Source organism: Mirounga angustirostris, unplaced genomic scaffold (genome assembly GCF_029215605.1).
Source record: "Mirounga angustirostris isolate CCGP_5_RB_7025 unplaced genomic scaffold, mMirAng1.0.hap1 SCAF_4, whole genome shotgun sequence".
In the NCBI taxonomy this organism is placed as follows: domain Eukaryota; kingdom Metazoa; phylum Chordata; class Mammalia; order Carnivora; family Phocidae; genus Mirounga; species Mirounga angustirostris.
The window spans coordinates 85,697,239-85,715,539 of record NW_026991712.1 but is presented as its reverse complement, the minus strand read 5'-3'; the positions used below and the strand labels follow the sequence as shown (position 1 = coordinate 85,715,539).

Genomic DNA, 18,301 nt, shown 5'->3' with positions numbered 1-18,301 from the left:
GACCAGTCCACCAGCCAGAGTCACGGAGCCTGCCTTCCACCCACTACATATCCAGGGAGCCATAAACTATTTATTGCTTTGCGACCTGCTTTTTTAGCTCATCATAACACTTCTGAAATTCTTCCTTGTTGTTGCATGTATTAGTCATTAGTTTCTTTTTATGGTTGAGTACTATTTATTATATGAATATCCCACAATTTGCCCATACCCACGTTTGTGTCCTTCTACTTTCCATCTCCACCCCAACCATCCCCCTCCTTGTCTCCTTACTGCTCTATGCACTGTCTCATTATCATTCTTTTTTACTTTGCCTTTGTTATATCAAGTTTTCAGTATGGCAAAATGCAACTCAATGAATCTTGAAGGCATGAAAGATAGGGGAGTTAGCTATAATTTAGCTTGGATAAAGGGAGTCCATGGGCCAGTTTTATAAAAACGCACAAAGAGGGGCACCTGGGTGGCTCAGTCAGATGGGTGGCTCAGTTAAGTGTTTGCCTTTGGCTGGGGTTATGATCCCAGGGCTCCTTGCTCAGGGGGGAGTCTGCTTCTTCCTCTCCCTCTGCCTACCGCTCCCCCTGCTTGTGCTCTCTCTTCCTGTCAAATAAATAAAATCTTTAAAAAAAATGCACAGAGATGCAGGAAGGTAAAATAATAATTATTAAGACAGTCATGGTCCTAAGGGAGAGAATGATTTGTTGTCAGAAGGCAGAGCATTATCTTTGTGCTTTAGTGGGAAAGAAGGCACATCCAAGGAAAGGTGAGATTAAGGAATTTAGGTTCTCAATTTTGGCTGCACCTTACATTCACCTGAGGAGCTTTAAAAATGGTTATCAAACCTTATTAGAAATTGAGACTTATTTGATCTGGGATGGAGCTTGGCCTTGAGAGTTTTAAATTCTGGACAGATGATTCTAACAAACAGCCAGGAATAAGAATTGCCTAACATTACAGATAAACCAGCTACAAACTGTCCCAAAATGTGCATCTCCTTCACAGCAACGCTGAAAATCAGGCCATTTATGCAATTTGCATTTGCCCGTCAGGAGTGATGGTTATAGAATCTGGAACAAGGATCAGTGGAAAAGCAACAGATGAATCATGTCAGTTGTGTTTCCCACACAGATATCCTCCTTCTAGAGCCATGTTGCTTAAATTTTCCTGACCACAACCCACAATAAGAAACACATACCACACTGTGACTCTGTTCATACAACATGTAAAATAGTTAAAATTTTGCAAAATTATACTTACCCTTACTACATACAATGCACTTTCATAATTTCCATACTAAGTTGATTTCCTGATCCACCCATGAATTGAGAACATAGCTTGAAAAACATGGATTTAAAATGTTTTCTTTAGGCATATTTTAAAAGAGAAGTATTAGGTCTTACTGGCCTCTACAATCCTCTAAATAGGAATTAAAACATATAAAAACATTCTTATCAATATGCTATCCTTTATCCTGCCATAAGAAATTAAGAAACTAAGAGGAAACCATTCTCTGATGAGTAATTCCAAGGACGATAGGAGAGAGAAATGGCTTAAAGTGCAACAGCTGAAGCTTTTCATGATATTCTTAGAATGTTCCTACAGTGTAATGAAATGCAAAGTCCCTTTGGAGAATGGTGATCTCCAGGTAAAAATGTGGTAGTCATGGTTTAGCTAATTTGTTTGCCAATTCTTTTTTGCTTTCTCTGACGGTTCCTTTCTTTCCTGAACCTCTTCAGAAAAATAAGACTTCTGTGAAGCCTTATTTCTTGTCTCCACAAAGGTGGCCCATCAGCCTCTGATGACTGTTGGCTCCTTCCAGATTGGAACCTTTCATCTCTCTCCCACCAGATTCTCCTTTCTCACCAAATGGTTGTGTGTCCTTAGCTACTCCCTCAGCCTCCTCGAACCACTGTGCCCTATTCTGTGAACGATGGAACAGGACTTATTTGATTCTGAAGGTGCACTAGCTTTTACATTCTTGGGCTCTTCATTGACCCCTCTCCCTTCTCTTTAAATGGAAAGGGAAATCTAGTTAGAAGGTGTGTTCACTGTAAAATTTAACAAGCTGTTCATATATGTGCATATTCAAGATTAAGCACCTCTCTTCCTCCTGAAAAAGAGAGGAGGCCATCACTTTCTTTAGGAAAGAAGGGTCTGGAGAGTAAACTGGCAGCTGAGGAGGAGGTGGGAGGGATTTGGCTCTCCAGTCGGTAGAACTGAGCAGGGATATCACCAACTCTTGGTGGTGAGCCCTGAGTCCTGCATCCCAGGAGGGAACTTAGCCTCTGCTTCACTGGTCCTGCTTTCCCATTCCAGGCTGCTCCTCACCACGTCACCTGTCTTCTATGGATTCTCACTGTGTTCTTGGTTTAGGACTGCATGGCTCTCACTCCAGTCATCCATCTGTAGGATAAAGACTAAAAGACTCCTATTTAGGTTTCTTCCATTGTCTGTCTGCAAATCAAACCTCAGCAGATGCTGCCTTACACTCTAGTCCTGTGAATTCAGATTTCTAGAAGCCAGGCAACAAACAAACACAATCTTACTCTCTAAAGCATCAAGAAGTATGAGTCTGATATTCTCTCAACTTTTAGAACTACCAATCTCATAAGCAGAATCTGGGCCTCATCTCCACAAACCTATAGGGTGGCCCAGAAGAAGTAGTCACAGCTATGTCCTTTTGGGGTCGGTGGAAAGTTAGGAAGCAATTTTCCACTTCTGGATTATCATTAGCCAATGCTAAGCAAAATGCACTTAGTCTGCAGACATAATTTGTGATCCTGCTTTTTAATGAGGCTCAGGTAAACTTGGACTGGCTATAGCAGAAGCTTTTTACATCAACTTCTGTCTTCAAATGATCAACTCAAGGTAAAGAAAACCCGCCCCCTATGAATGAATCAGGTAGCCCCCAAATGGGCCTACTGTCTTGCTACCTGGATCCCCTCAGGGATCAGTATGACAACACCACTGTGTGGTGTTGGTCTGCTGGCTACATGGTGGGAAAATTGTCACAGGGTCAGTGAACACTGCTTTCAGCCTTCACCTGACCCTGGGGCTGTTCAGTTAGATCATTGTCAAGATGGGCTTTGTCTAGACTGTAGTCAAGGAAGACTTCAAAGAATGTGGGGACATATCAAAATACCACAGAAAACAGCTGGAAGGGGCTTCCAATGGAAAATCATACTATCTTCATCAGATGACATTTAGTAGAACAGTCATAGTAGCACCGTGGGTTAAGGTCAAAAATTAGAATCTGCAGAGGCGCCTGGGTGGCTCAGTCAGTTAAGTGTCCGGCTCTTGATTTCGGCTCAGGTCATGATCTCAGGGTTGTGAGATCGAGCCCCATGCCAGGCTCTGTCTGCTTGAGATTCTTTCCCTCTGCACCTCCCCACACTCTCTTAATTAATTAATTAATTAATTAAAATCTTTAAAAAATTAGAATCTACATGAGAGCCCATCAATAGTACAAAGGATAAATTGTGGTATATTCCAGTAGTGGATACTACAGAGCAATGACAAATGGATGAATCATGCTTGTCATTTGGAGCAGAGCGCTGAAGGCTATGTATCTGAAGGACTACAACCAACGTTGAAGATGGAAGAGGAAAGGTCAGAGGAGGAAATGAGGAAAATCTTGGGCCACTCCATTTGAGTCCTGACTACACCGGAGCTGCTCTGGAGCATGAGGACTCTAGAAGAGGAGTGCTAGAGAGAGATCATCAACCCATTGTAGGAGTGGGTCCCAAAAGGGGACATGTTAAAGGGGACATGGCTGGTCTAATCTCAGAAAATAGTTCCTTTAGTTTGTCATTGTAAATCCCAGAGGAAGTCAGGGACACTTTAAGCACTTGGTGGTGGGAAATAAAGGAGTCATAATTGGGCCCACTTTATAGCAGAGGAAGTTGAGGTACAAAGACAATGGTGGCAGGGCTGAGAATAAATTAAGGCCTTCTGACCCCAGTTGATAGGGGTAACAGCTCACAGTTCCCAATAGTCAGCTCCATGGGTGCAGGGAGGCCAGAATCGGGCCTCAGGATAGTGAGATCGTGTCAGCAAACCAGGGAGGTTCTGTCTTCCCTATTGTCCCTGTAACCTGGGGGAGCATCCTTGGGGAAAGGAAGAAAGTAGAGCTGGACAGCAAAAGAGATGCATGTTTAGAAGCTGCCCAGAAACCATCCTGAAGGGAGTCACTGCTCCTCTGCCCTTACTTCCAAAAGCAGCTGCAGGCCAAGAAGAGGCTAGTAGAACAGAGCTGAACCATAGGATCTAGCAGGGGGATGCACACAACAGACACAGCAAGAAAGTCAGTGCCAGACCCAGATCCTGGGCTTCCAAGGTCCAGGAGGAATACTGCTCTTTGGGTTCTGGTGGTCTCCTGTGGGCCTTGACAGCAAAAATGTCATTTGGATCTGAAAAGAGATGATTTTTTTTTTTAAGATTTTATTTATTTATTTGAGAGAGAGAATGAGAGAGAGAGCTTGAGAGGGGTAGGGTCAGAGGGAGAAGCAGACTCCCGCTGAGCAGCGAGCCCAATGTGGGACTTGATCCCGGGACTCCAGGATCATGACCTGAGCCGAAGGCAGTTGCTTAACCAACGGAGCCACCCAGGCGCCCCAGAGATGATATTTTATATAAAAGCTTCCCAACCCCTGCTCCAACTCCCTTCCTCTCTCTCTCTCTTTCTCTAACTCATCTTCAGCCCGCACACTCCTGTTCTTTGCTCTCTTCTGCCAACCTTTTACCTTTTTACCCTTTGTAGCTACAGTTTGAGGAGCATTTGTACATTGGACAAAAAAATGATAAGTTCTTCTCCCTGCCTCTTAAATGAAACACCAAAGGGAAGATGGAATCCTTGGAGTCCTTGATGGGTTGGCTGGGAACTGGTTGTGTCTGGGACCTAGCTGGTGAGAAGTGCTCACTAAGCAACTCCAAGAGGACCTGTGTGCCATCACAACAGGGCTATTTCTCCGTGGAAGTTCCTATGTTAAAGGTTGGGGGCTGGGGAGGAATGGGAGTCTGACCAACCACTGCCCCCAAAGTCAGGATGTGAGCCCTTTATAGACCAGCAGATGAAGCACTAAGAGCAAGGCCTTGTCGAATCTCAGAATTTGGCAGCCAGGATGGAAACAGAGCTCTCATCCATCACCAAAGAGGGGCTGCTGGCTTATCTTTCCAGCTTAGGGTCAATGCCCCAGCCCTCAGAGCTGAAGTCAAGGACAGCGATCCTAGAGTACTCACAGGAGCACCCTCACCCAGGGAGGGCATGCAGGCCTCTCCACCTGCCCAGTGCTGTAGAGCAGTCACTTCTAGACTGACCACACATGCACCACTCAGAATTGTCAAAAATAGAATGTAGATTGTTATTGTCTGTTCTCCCACAGAAATAGCTTGTTTATGTGTTTTGTTTTGTTTTTCCAATGATAGCTATCTTGGAAAATTGGGTGGATAGGGTTTCCTGGGGATGCCTCTTCTTCTGCTCCATAAGAAAGTAGGAGACAGGGCACCTGGGTGGCTCAGTCGGTTGGGCGTCTGCCTTTGGCTCAGGTCATGATCCTGGGGTTCCAGGATCAAGTCCCACATCGGACTCCCTGCTCAGTGGGGAGCCTGATTCTCCTCCTCCCTCTGTTCCTCCCCCCACTCATGCTCTCTCTCTCTCTCACTCGCTCTCAAATAAATAAAATCTTAAAAAAAAAAGAAAGAAAGTAGGAGACAGCTAAACAATCCAGTGGGAAGAGCTCAAGTGATCAGTCCTCGAGTTGCACAGCTTTGGCCCAGGCAGTGACTACTGAGATGAGTAGTCTGGAAAACAGAAACCACACCAGATAATTTGGCATGTGAGATGGATTCAACATTTAGTGAAAGCTCAACATTCAAAAAGCAAACACCACGTTAACACAGATAAAAAGAGCAGGAAATAGTTACCATACCTAGGGCTGGAAAACCAGAAGAATATCCTGGGTCTGTGAAGTCTGGACACTTGGAAGAGAGGCCCCAGCTGGAACCTAGAGCTCTGAAGTAAAGACACTATCTAGCTATTGCCATTACCAGAGGTAATCAGAGGAGCTGAGGCCCCCGGGATTAGGGCAATGACAAACTAAAGGAACTATTTTCTGAGATTAGACCAGCCATGTCCCCTTTAACATGTCCCCTTTTGGGACCCACTCCTTCAGATCCAAATGCCTTCTTTGGGCGGAAGGTAAGTAGCTGGCTAACTCTTCAAGAGTTAGAGGGAGGGACCCTGCAAAGCTTGCACCTGAGGAGGAGGGGACGTCCACCTTTTGTAGTGCCTCCAGAGCCTGAGCAAGTCCCCTCACAGAGCTGAGATCCAGACCTCTAAGGAGGGGACACTGCCAAACTGGTGCTGGTGCCAGTGCCTCGGGAGCTCTCAAGAGGGGTCCTGCCACTGCGACTCCAAGCAGGAGGTGCGGGGCTGCTGATGCTAGTATCTCTGAAGGGGCACACCAAACATCGTTTTGGGAACTGGGGGGAAAACTAGAATCTGGGACCAACTGTAACTCCCAGAAACAACTGACAAGCTGAAGAACCGTTGCTGAAGTAATGTAGAAAATGAACGGTGAGAAGACGGAAGTAGCAAATCCCTCTCATTTTCCTGCCTTCCAGTGCCCCCATCAGCACACTCTGACAGGAACAGCTGGTTTGCAGGTCCTCCAAAACCAGTGTTTGAGGCTGACAGATGGTAGCTTCCAAACCAACACATCTCACCTCCTCCACACAGGCTCTCTCCTCCTTTCTTCCCAGACATCTTTTCTCCTGTGAAGAGTCCGAGCTAGTACCTGGTCCTTCCTTAAATTTCTGCATGAACATCACTTCTCATGCTTGAAAAGCTTTTTTTTAAGTCCTCCTAACTGAAGTTTGTTGCCTTAAATAGGTCTACTTCTGCCTCTTGAACAGGTCTCTCTGTTCCTTTTCCTCTTATTTCCTTGACAGTCTTGAGTGAGAGAGGGACCCGAAGGATGAACAGATGCCCATTCTAAGACAGAGCCATTTGGGATGTGGCCTGGTGACTAATGGCCGTAGCTGCTATAGGACAGGAGTAACTCCAGCATAAGTGAACAAGAGACAAAGCATCGGGGAGCCAGGCTCTGAGGATCTCAGTCTAAATACCTTGGTAATGCAACCCTCAGTTTGTTTCCTATAGTTAAGAGTCTTATGGTTTGTCTCCCTCTCAAACAAACTGGGGGTTGCTGGAGGGGAGGTGGGTGGAGGGATGGGGAAACTAGGTGATGAGCATTAAGGAGGGCATGTGATGTAATGAGTACTGGGTGTTATATGCAATTGATGAATCACCAAACTCTACCTCTGAAACTAAAAACAATAATACATACATACATACATACATACATACGTACATACATACCTTGATAATGCCAACACCACTCACTGGCTGTCAGCTTTAAGCAAACAGCTTCATAAAATCACTTCATCATGAGGGGGATCAACTGAATTAACAGTTGGCAATACTATTTGTAATCAAACATTAAATACAAATGTTAAACTACTGTATTTGATTGCTGATCATCTACTGTTATTTTTATACTCAAGAGAAGCATTTCTAATATATTATCAAAAACAGCATTATATGCCACTTTAAAAAAAAATAGACCTACATTCTCTCATCTTAAAATGGGAGAGCTTGAGAAGATGGATTTGGTATACTTCCAGTATTAATATTCTAATAGATTAAATATAAAGAATATTTTAAAAATCTGGATCTACTTTCAGTTGATCGAAGTCAAAGGCATGTATACAAAGAGTACTTTAAAAGTGGCAGTCATCATTAAAGTTAGACATTATCTTCTGGGCAGGGAGATGCTCCTTAGTATTTAGAGATAGATAGTCTGGGTGCAATTCCCTGTTGCACCCTCAAAACCTGAGCACCTGAGCAAAAAGATTATTTGGTCTCCCTAATCTTCAGCTTCTTTTCTGGTATACTATGCATAATAATAACACTTCCTCAAAAGTTAATAGGAGATTTCAGGGCACCTGGGTGGCCTAGTCGCTTGAGCATCCAACTCTTGGTTTCAGCTCAGGTCATGATCTCAGGGTCATGAGATCAAGCCCTACATCAGGCTCCTTGATGAGTGGGGAGTCTGCCTGAGGATTCTCTCTCTCCTTCTCCCTCTGCCCCTCCCCCTGCTCACACTCTCTCTCTCAAATAAATAAATAAATCTTTTTTTAAAAAAACGTTAATGGGAGATTTAAATGAGTTAATGTTTGTACTGGGCTTAGCATAGTACCTGGTACACAATTGCTCAATAAATCTATTATTGTGATTATTCTTATTGTCATTGTCAATAACTCATCACTGAGGGGCATCATGTAGGCACAGGGTTTTAACTAGGACTTGATAGTTTTTAAAACAAAAGACTCGATTAGAATGTCTTTTTCCAACACAATGGCAGGTCCCATAGTTACTGGAGAAGAGAGTTCAGAAATGTGTTTGAGACATTTCACAGTGCAATAGCACTGTGTAGCTAGATGTAGAGCAGAGTAGAGTAAGTAAGACAACAACTTTCAAAAGTGATTTTCCCTGGTCTTTCTTCCTTCACTTTTTCATAAACATTTTGCTGCACATGTGGAGGTACCTGGGATCAAACATGTGGTACCAGCAGCCTAGCAGCAGAACCATAGAGATAGATGCTCCAAGGCATCCTCCTCAGTCTCATGCTTCAACCTCAGTTAGAATGGAGACACAAGGTGGGTCAGATAGGTCCCTCCTGTGCCACACTTGAGCATCCCTTGACGATCTCAGCCGCAACACCACTTAACACCACTGCATGTGCAGGTCATGGATTACCCACCAAATACCTAAGGGCCAGTTTTTACCATGCTCTATAGAAAGGTCACATTCATGGGCCATATACAGCCCATGAATGGCAACCTCCAGCCAGTCAGTCAAGATTCTTCCTGAGCTCTCTCATGTTCAGTGTACTGGTAACTTGAATAAAAGAATAAAAGAAAATCATCAGATGTGCAAATCATCATCAAAATGGGTGTCCACTTCTATATTCAAGGAAACTTATTGTAAACTGACCTTATGCAGCCAGAATGAAATGTAAAACCAACAAGTATAAAAATAATATTCGTACCAAAAAAAAAAAAAAAGGCAAAAACAAAAGCATCCCACAGGCAGAGGTGGTAGTGAGAGATGAGACATTAGGAGGTCAAAACTGACCTCAATTTAAATGAAACATCAATATATTCCACTGTGAGGAAAAGGAAAATGGTATTGGAGTATATTAAGAAGAATATCAAAAGTCAGGGGGAGAAACCCTTCTACCAAATTAATTAGTTATACCTCAGTAGAATACTACATTTGTTTTAGTTACTATTTTTTTTTGAAGAATGTGACCATTTGAAAACTGGAGAGGACTCAAAGAAGAAAAAGAAATATCCAGAACTCTTTGATTTTTTATTTGAGAAAGAGCCATAAAATCTATTTTAATTAGAAAGGAATGAGGAGGGGTGTCTGGGTGGCCCAGTCGGTTAAGCATCTGCCTTCGGCTCAGGTCATGATCCCAGGGTCCTGGGATTGAGCCTTGCATCGCATCAGGCTCCCTGCTCAGCAGGGGAGTCTGCTTCTCCCTCTCCCTCTGCTCATGCTCTCTCTCTCTCTCTCACTCTCTCTCAAATAAATAAATAAAATCTTTAAACGGGGAGGATAAGAAACGACTTTACGACAGTCCTCAATAAAGGTAGGGGGATGGGAATATGTATGCCTTGATATTGTACTTATATAAGGAGGATTGAACAAGCAGCAGTATTTTAGGTTTTTAAAGGTGGTTGGTTGGCAGTTTTGGCAGAAAGGTATAAAAAGACTGCAAATGGCTGCTAAAATAGGCAATGCCCAGAGTGTAGACTTTTAGAGCAGGCTGCATTGGGTGTTGGTTTGGCTAGACAACCAAAGGGCAGAGCCTCTCTGGGTAGGAAGCTCTCCTTATATTCTATTTCTATGCTTGTAACTCCAGACAGTTAACTGGGAATTTTGTTGGAGCTTGGCCTACAAGCAATGCCCTCCTACAAGCAATGCCTCAGGCATTAAGCTCTGGCACACTGAGCCTCCCTCTCTGTGATCAAGCACTCTCAATTCTCCTGGTTGCTAATGAAGCTTCTGATTACGCATAGGATTCTCCTGAGACTATCTCAACAGTAAATATCCTCCTCCCCACCCAATTAAAACACCATTTGTTTCCATCTTCATTTAATCCACTTTTTTCTTTCTTCTCACACTCCTCTGGATGGTCCTCACCCTCCTCTCTTTCTCCATGGCAACGTCCTCTCCATAATTAGTTGGTACGTTTCCCCCATGTTAAAAGATCTGACATTGATCATGCCTTTGTTCTATCTCCCATAAGGGGCTGCCCTTATGATCTCATCGTCCTCTGAGATCCTCTTTTTTGACTTTTTATCAGTCATGATTTCTTTCAGGTCACTGAGGTGGCTTAGCAGAAAGCCTAGAACTGGGGAGCCTGGGTGGCTCAGTTGGTTGAGCGACTGCCTTCGGCTCGGGTCATGATCCTGGAGTCCCGGGATCGAGTCCCGCATCGGGCTCCCTGCTCAGCGGGGAGTCTGCTTCTCCCTCTGACCCTCCCCCATCTCATGCTCGCTCTCTCTCTCTCTCTCTCTCTCTCTCACATTCTCTCTCTCAAATAAATAAATAAAATCTTTAAAAAAAAAAGAAAGAAATACTGTATCCATTTTGAGTATTTTTGTGTAGGGTATAAGAAAGCAGTCCAGTTTCATTCTTTTGCATGTAGCTGTCCAATTTTCCCAACACCATATATTGAAGAGTTTGGTTTTTTTTCTCCCTGTATATTCTTGCCTCCTTTGTTATAGATTACTTGACCATAAAAGCATGAGTTTAGGGGTGCCTGTGTGGCTCAGTTAGTTAAGCATCTGACTCTTGATCTCAGCTTAGGTCTTGATCTCTGGGTCATGAGTTCAAGCCCTGCACTGGGCTCCACACTGGGCATGGAGCCTACTTTAAAAAAAAAAAGCATGAGCCTATTTCTGGATTCTCTATTCTGTTCTATTGATCTATGTATCTATTTTTGTTCCAGTACCACATTGTTTTGGTTACTACAGCTTTGTAGTATATCTTGAAATCTGGGATTGCAATACCTCCAGTTTTGTTCTTTTTCAAGATCGCTTTGGCTATTCAGGGTGTTTTATGTTTCCATACAAATTTTAGAATTATTTATTTTAGTTCTGTGAAAAATGTTGTTGATATTTTGATAGGGATTGCATTAAATCTGTATATTGATTTGGGTAGTACGGACATTTTAACAATAGTTATTCTCCTAATCCATGAGCATGGAATATTTTTCCATTTGTTTGTGTCATCCTCAATTTCTTTCATCAACATTTTATAGTTTTTGGAGCATAGGTATTTCGCCTCCTTGGTTAAGTTTAACCCTCGGTATTTTTTTTTTTTTTTTAGTGCAATTGTAAATGGAATTGTTTTCTTAATTTTTCTTTCTGCTACTTCATTATTAGTGTATAGAAATGCAACAGATTTCTGTATATTAATTTTGTATCCTCCAACTTTACTGAGTTCCAGTAGTTTTTTCTTTTTCTTTTTCTTTTTAAGATTTTATTTATTTATTTGACAGAGAGAGACACAGCGAGAGAGGGAACACAAGCAGAGGGAGTGGCAGAGGGAGAAGCAGGCTTCCTGCCGAGCAGGGAGCCCGATGCAGGGAGCCCGATGCAGGGCTCGATCCCAGGACCCTGGGATCATGACCTGAGCCGAAGGCAGATGCTTAATGACTGAGCCACCCAGGCACCCCAACTGAGTTCCAGTAGTTTTTTGATGGAGTCTTTAGGGTTTTCTATATACAGTATCATGTCATCTGCAAACAGTGAAAATTTTAATTCTTCCTGACCAATTTGGATGCCTTTTATGTCTTTTTCTTGTCTGATTGCTGTGGCTAGGACTTCCAGTACTATGTTAAATAAAAGTGGTAAGAGTGGACACCCTTGTCTTATTCCTCATCTTAGAGGAAAAGTTCTGTTTTTCACCATTGAGTATGATGTTAACTGTGGATTTTTCATATATTCCCCAGATACTTTTAACAAGTGCACCAATGACTATGATGCTGGGATTGGGAGCTTTCTCTGCTGATGTTAATTTGAACATCCAGAAACTCTCTTGGTTAATGCTTCCTTCTCTATTTTAAATGTGAGCAGAACAGGCTGAAAGAAGAGAGTGAAATCACCCATTAAAGCATATGTGATATGTGATGAAGCTGGTATTGAAATTTTGGACTGCTTTATGGGGTGCCTGTTTGGCTAGCGAAGTCAGTAGAGCACGTGACTCTTGATCTCAGGGTTGTGAGTTCAAGCCCCATGTTGGGTGTAGAGCTTACTTTAAAAATAATAATAAATAAATGAAAATATCAAATCTTGGACTGCTTTTCCTAAGGCCATGCTTTTATTTCTTCAGCATAGACCCAGGACAGCATTTGTTTGGAAATATGATTAGGACTGGACAACATCAGTAAAAGTTAGTTATTCCTTATAACTGTTATTTATCCATTCCACAAATATTTACTGAATGTTTTATGTGACAGTTTCTTGTGGAGGCACTGGGGAGATGGGGTGAACAAGGCAGACAGAGGGCCTGCTCTCAGGAAGAGGATCTTCTGGCACAGGAGCCCGACGTCTTATAGACAAGTGCATCACTACATTTTAATTATGGCTGTGATGAATTTTACTTGATACTTGTGTTCCTTGATCCCATTGTATCAGCCACAATTGAAAACTGGCTGAGTATAAATAATAGGACTATAGAATTGTGATGAAAGAATTGTCCAAGGAAAGACTCTTTGTTTTCCCAGCAGAAATACCTATGTTTGACCAAGGTCCCCTGAAATTTAGATGTGGGTTCCTTGGGGGTGTGTTATGTGCTTCCTCATCAGTAAAATAAGGTTATTGTTTTTGCTCTTCGAGGTCTTTTCCCACTCTGTTTTCTTTGAGGACATGGGGCACCGAAATGTTTATTAAACATGCCCTCGGAACTGCAGCTGGGACCTGACTGTGGCTTCTACTGTGTGTGTTTCCTCTAAGAACCTGAGCTGAGCCAATACCCTGAGAGTCCAGAACTAAGAGAACAAGTGGAAGAAAGTCAGCAAGTTTGGAGGGTGAAAATTATCCGAAGAAAGTCAAGATAATGGCAGAGCATGTGGTAGCCAATGGTAGAGAGACTAAAGATGTTCTTTGGGCTGGGTTCAAAAAATCAGGGGACACTGAAGAATGCCTATATCATCATCAGACTCCTCAAAGAGCATCCTGAGTGAAGCAGTGAAAACTAGGAGAGTAACTTACCCCCAGTGAACTTGTTGTAAAAGAAAAACATCCCTGGTTTCTCTCCTCTAGCCTTAGTATTACAACATTACTTCACTTCTGACACCAGCTATATGAATTTTCCATACATCAAGTAACTCTGCAACACCACTTAGGTGTCCTACAATGTAACTCAATTCTGACACTGTCTACCTGGAGATAGTGTTAGATCCCACAGGTTAAGAGTTCAGTCCCACCAGATTGCCTCCCTCCCATTTCAGATGCCAATCACCAGTCCAGGTTATTACCCGTGCTTCCCACCAGCTATAAACCAGAGGTTCCCAGAACCCCTTCCTTGGGTTCAATTAGCTTGCTAGAGTGTCTCACAGAAAACAGTTTACTTACTAGGTTACTGGTTTGTTATAAAAATATATATATATAACTCAGAAACAACCAGATGGAAGGGACGCATAGGGCAAGGTATGTGGAAAGGGGTGCAGAGCTTCCATGCCCTCTCTGGGCTTGCCACTCTCCCAGCACCTCCATGTGTTCACCACCTTGGAAGCTCGCTGAACCCTGTAGGTCAGGGATTTTTGATGGAAGCTTCATTACATAGGCAAGATTGAGTAAATCATTGGTTGTGGGTGATTGATTCAACCTCCAGTCCCTCTCCCCTCCCCAGGGGTAGGAGGGTAGGACTGAAAGTTCCAACCTTCTAATCACAATTAGTTCCCCTGGCAACCAGCCCTGAGGCTTGTTATGAATAACAAAAAACACCTTCAAAAATTTAGAAGCATTGGGCTAATTTCTCAATAACTAGCAAAACTCAACCAAGATAAAATAGACAATCTGAAAATCCTGTAAAGATTGAAGAATTTATTTTGTAGTTGAATAACTCCCAATAAAGAAATCTCCAGGCCCAGATGGTTTCACTGGAAAAGTCTATGAAACATTTAAAGAAGTACATTAATTTTCCACAATCTAATCTGGAGTATACAAGAGAAAGGAGCACCTTCCAACTCATTTTATGAGGCTAATATTACCCTGATACCTAAACCAGGCAAAGATAGTACAAAAGAAAACTATAAACCAATAGCCCTCATGAATTTAAATGCAAAAATATTAGCAGATTGAATCAGCAGCAAAATATGAGCAGATTGAATCCTGCAATGTATAAAAAGAATTATACATCACGACAAAGTGGGATTTATTCCAAGTGTGCAAGGTTGGTTCAATACTAAAAAATTAATTGATATAATTTGTGGTGTCTCTCTTTTGATCAGATGGGAGCCCCCAGATGTGGGGCGATGATCAGGTGGAAGCCGGTGGATTCACCCAAGGCAGAACAAAGGAGATAGAAATTTATTGAATATACCACCAGGGAGCCGTGGGCAAGACAGCAAAGGAGAGGCCATCTGCCACAAGGCCACTGTTTTTAAAGAGGGAAGATGAGGAGGTATGGTGACGAATGGAATTTTCCCCTTTATGGTTACTGTGCCTAGTTGTAAGTAGGCCATTGGTTAGTTAGTACCTGTCTGTTAGTTAGATGGGTCTGTCTGTATTCAGCCAGGTGGTTGCTGCGGGCCCTTTTGCCGTAATCAAGTTTCCATTGCTCAAGTCTGTTGTCTAAAGCGGCCTCTACATAATTCACTGTATCAACATGATGAGGGAGCAGAAGGCAAGCTGAGGACAAAGCAGAAGCTGGCACCCTACAAACCACCACCCCCCCTTTGGGATATATGTAACATTCCTCAGGCACTCTGGGCTGCCCTAAAGGAAAAACAAATGGTTAACTGATAGAGATCACAGTCTTTTGCAGGACAGGAGTCTCCCTCAGTTTACTTACAAAAACCTTAGCAATAGCTTCCAGAAGGAAATGTAAATAAAATTGAATTTCTTCTAAACCTAAAGCCCATTGACAAGGACATGTGATAGGAAGAATGTAGCATCCCTGCAGGAAGGTCCCAACTGTCTTCCTGTTAGTGCCTCATTAGAGGGGAGAATAGCCTTGGCTTGACAATAACCAGGCCTCCAGTATCCAGAGAGTCCTTAGCATATGACAGTCCTTCAGGACACCCCCTTTGTCCTCACCTCCCCAACTCCTGAGTATATAATCAGCCACTCCTCAAGACCACAGGGCAGCAGCTCTTTCTGCCCACGGGTCCTGTCCCCGTGCTTTAATAAAACCACCTTTTTGCACAAGAGACGTCTTAAGAATTCTTTCTTGGTCGTCGGCTCCGGACCTCACTTACATTCTAAAACTTCATCAAACAGGCTAAAGAAGACACAACATACTATTACACCAACTGACGCAGAACAAGTATTCAATAAAATCCAATACCATTCATGAATAAAACTCTCGGATAAATAGGACTAAAGAGGCACTTCCTCAATTTAATAAAGAGCATTTCCAAAAAACCTACAGCTAACATACTTAGTGGTGAAATACTGAATGCTTTCTGATATAATTTGGTGTTTGGGTCCGAGAGTGAAATGTCAAGTAAGAATTCTTGAGATGTTTTCAATGCAAAAAGGTGGTTTTGTTAATGCACGGGGATAAGACCCATTGGGCAGAGAAAGATGCATTTTAAGTGTGAGAAGTAACTGATTATATAGGGTTTTTTATCCTATGGAGGGGGAAGGTGACATTAGGGCTCCAGGAAATTGAGTCTATAGGTTCCTGGAGGTCTGACTGTTCTCAAGATTGTGCTTTTCTTGTAAATCATTAAGACAGTTACAAACTGATGGAGTTTTAGGTCCTGTATGACTGTGATCTTTATCAGTTGACCATTTGCTTTTTCCTTCCTTTGTTCTTGGGCAGTTGTGAGTGGCTGAAAAATGTCACATCTATCCCACTCCCACCTTGAGAGGGGGAGGTGGTATGTGGAGTGTCAGTTTGCCCTTTACCCTCAGCTTGCCTTTTGTTATCTCATCACTTTCCCCCAAAGATTAGGAACAAGAAAATGATGTCTGCTCTCAGGACTTTTATTCAATATCATATTGCAAGTTCTGGCCACTGCACTAAGGCAAGAATAAAGAAATAAAAGGCATATAGATTAATAAGAAAGAAAGAAAACTGTCCCTATTTGCAGACGACATAACTGTCTATACAGAAAATTCCTAGGAAAAAACAAACCTAGAACTAATAAATGAGTTCAACAAGATTGTGGGATATGAGATCAACACACAAAAATCAACTGCATTTCAGATGCCTGGGTGACTCAGTTGGTTAAACGTCTGACTTCGGCTCGGGTCATGATCCCAGGGTCCTGGGATAGAGTCCCATATTGGGCTCCCTGCTCAGTGGGGAGCATGCTTCTCCCTCTGCCCCTCCACCCCTCCTCCCCTCTGCCCCCCCTTGTGCTTGCTCATGCTCTCTCTCTCACAAAAAAAATAAATAAAAATCAACTGCATTTCTATACACTAACAAAGAATACATGGAAATTATTTAATTGAATTTAATTGAAATTTAAAAACAATACAATTTAAAATTGCTCCAAAGAAAATTAAATACTTAGATATAAATCTAAGAAAGCAAATAAAGGATTTGTATGCTGAAAATTATAAGATACTGATGAAAGAAATTTTAAAAACCTAAATAAATGGAGAGATATACTGTATTCATGATTGGACATCTCAAGATAGTAACGATGTCAACTCTCCCCAAACTGATCTATAGGTTTAGTGTAATTCCTATCAAAATCCCAGCAAAATATTTTATAGATATAGATAGGCATATTATAAAACTTATATGGAAATAACAGACTCCTAAATAGCTAAAATTGTCTTGAAAAAGAAGAAAAAACTGGGAGGAATCATTTTAGCTGATTAGGTAGGTTATTATATAGGGTTATAAAGTTATAGTAAGCAATACAGTGTGGTATTGGTGAAGGGATAGAAAGATAGATCAATGGAACAGAATAGAGAACTCACAAATAGACCCACACAATTATGTCCAACTGATTTTTTATAAAGGTGCAAGAGCAATTCAATGGAGGAAGGATAGCCTTTTTCAACAAATGATGCTGGAGCAATTGGACATCTATTGGCAAAAAATGTGCCTCGCCTTAAACCTCACACCTTAAACAAAAGTAATTCAAGATAGAGCACATGCTTAAAAGCAAAATGTAAAATTATAAAACTTTTATAGAAAAGTAGGAGAAAATGTTCAAGGTTTAGGACTAGGCAAAGAATTATTAATCTTGGCACCAAAAGCATGATCCATAAAAGGAAAGATTGATAGATTGGACCATATAAAAACTAAAAACCGATGCTCTACAATAGACTTTGGGGGTTTTTTGTTGTTGTTGTTGTTTTTCCTAAGATTTTATTTATTTATTTATTTATTTGACAGAGAGAGACAGCGAGAGAGGGAAAACAAGCAGGGGGAGTGGGAGAGGGAGAAGCAGGCTTCCCACTGAGCAGGGAGCCCGACACGGAGCTTGATTCCAGGACCCTGACACCATCCCAGGACCCTGAGACCATGACCTGAGCCGAAGGCAGACGCTAATGACTGAGCCACCCAGGCGCCCCTACAATAGACTTTGTTAAGAGAATGAAAAGACAAGGAGAAAATATTTGCAAATCATATATCCACAAAGGACTAGTGTCTAGAATATAAAAAGAATTTCAAAACTCAGTAGTAAAATAACAAACAACCCAATTAGAAAATGGAAAAAGATAAGAACAGATATTTCACCTGAAAGGATATAAAGACTTCAAATAAGCACATGTAAAAGCCATTCAACATCACTAGCCATTAGGTAAAGGCAAATTAAAACCACAATGAGATATCACTCCACACCTATCTGGAATGACTAAAATTAAAAATACCAAATGTTGGGGTGCCTGGGTGGCTCAGCCCTTAAGCATCTGTCTTGGGCTCAGGTCATGATCCCAGGGTTCTGGGATCAAGCCCCACATTGGGCTCCCTGTTCAGCAGAGAGCCTGCTTCTCCCTCTCCCACTCCCCCTGCTTGTGTTGCCTCTCTCGTTGTGTCTCT

At 42.2% G+C, this 18,301-nt stretch overlaps 1 pseudogene; it reads right to left on the bottom strand.

Annotated features, from left to right (window-relative positions):
* Positions 1-18,301, bottom strand: part of LOC123860262 (thymidylate synthase-like) — a 62,284-nt pseudogene that overhangs the window by 1,634 nt on the left and 42,349 nt on the right.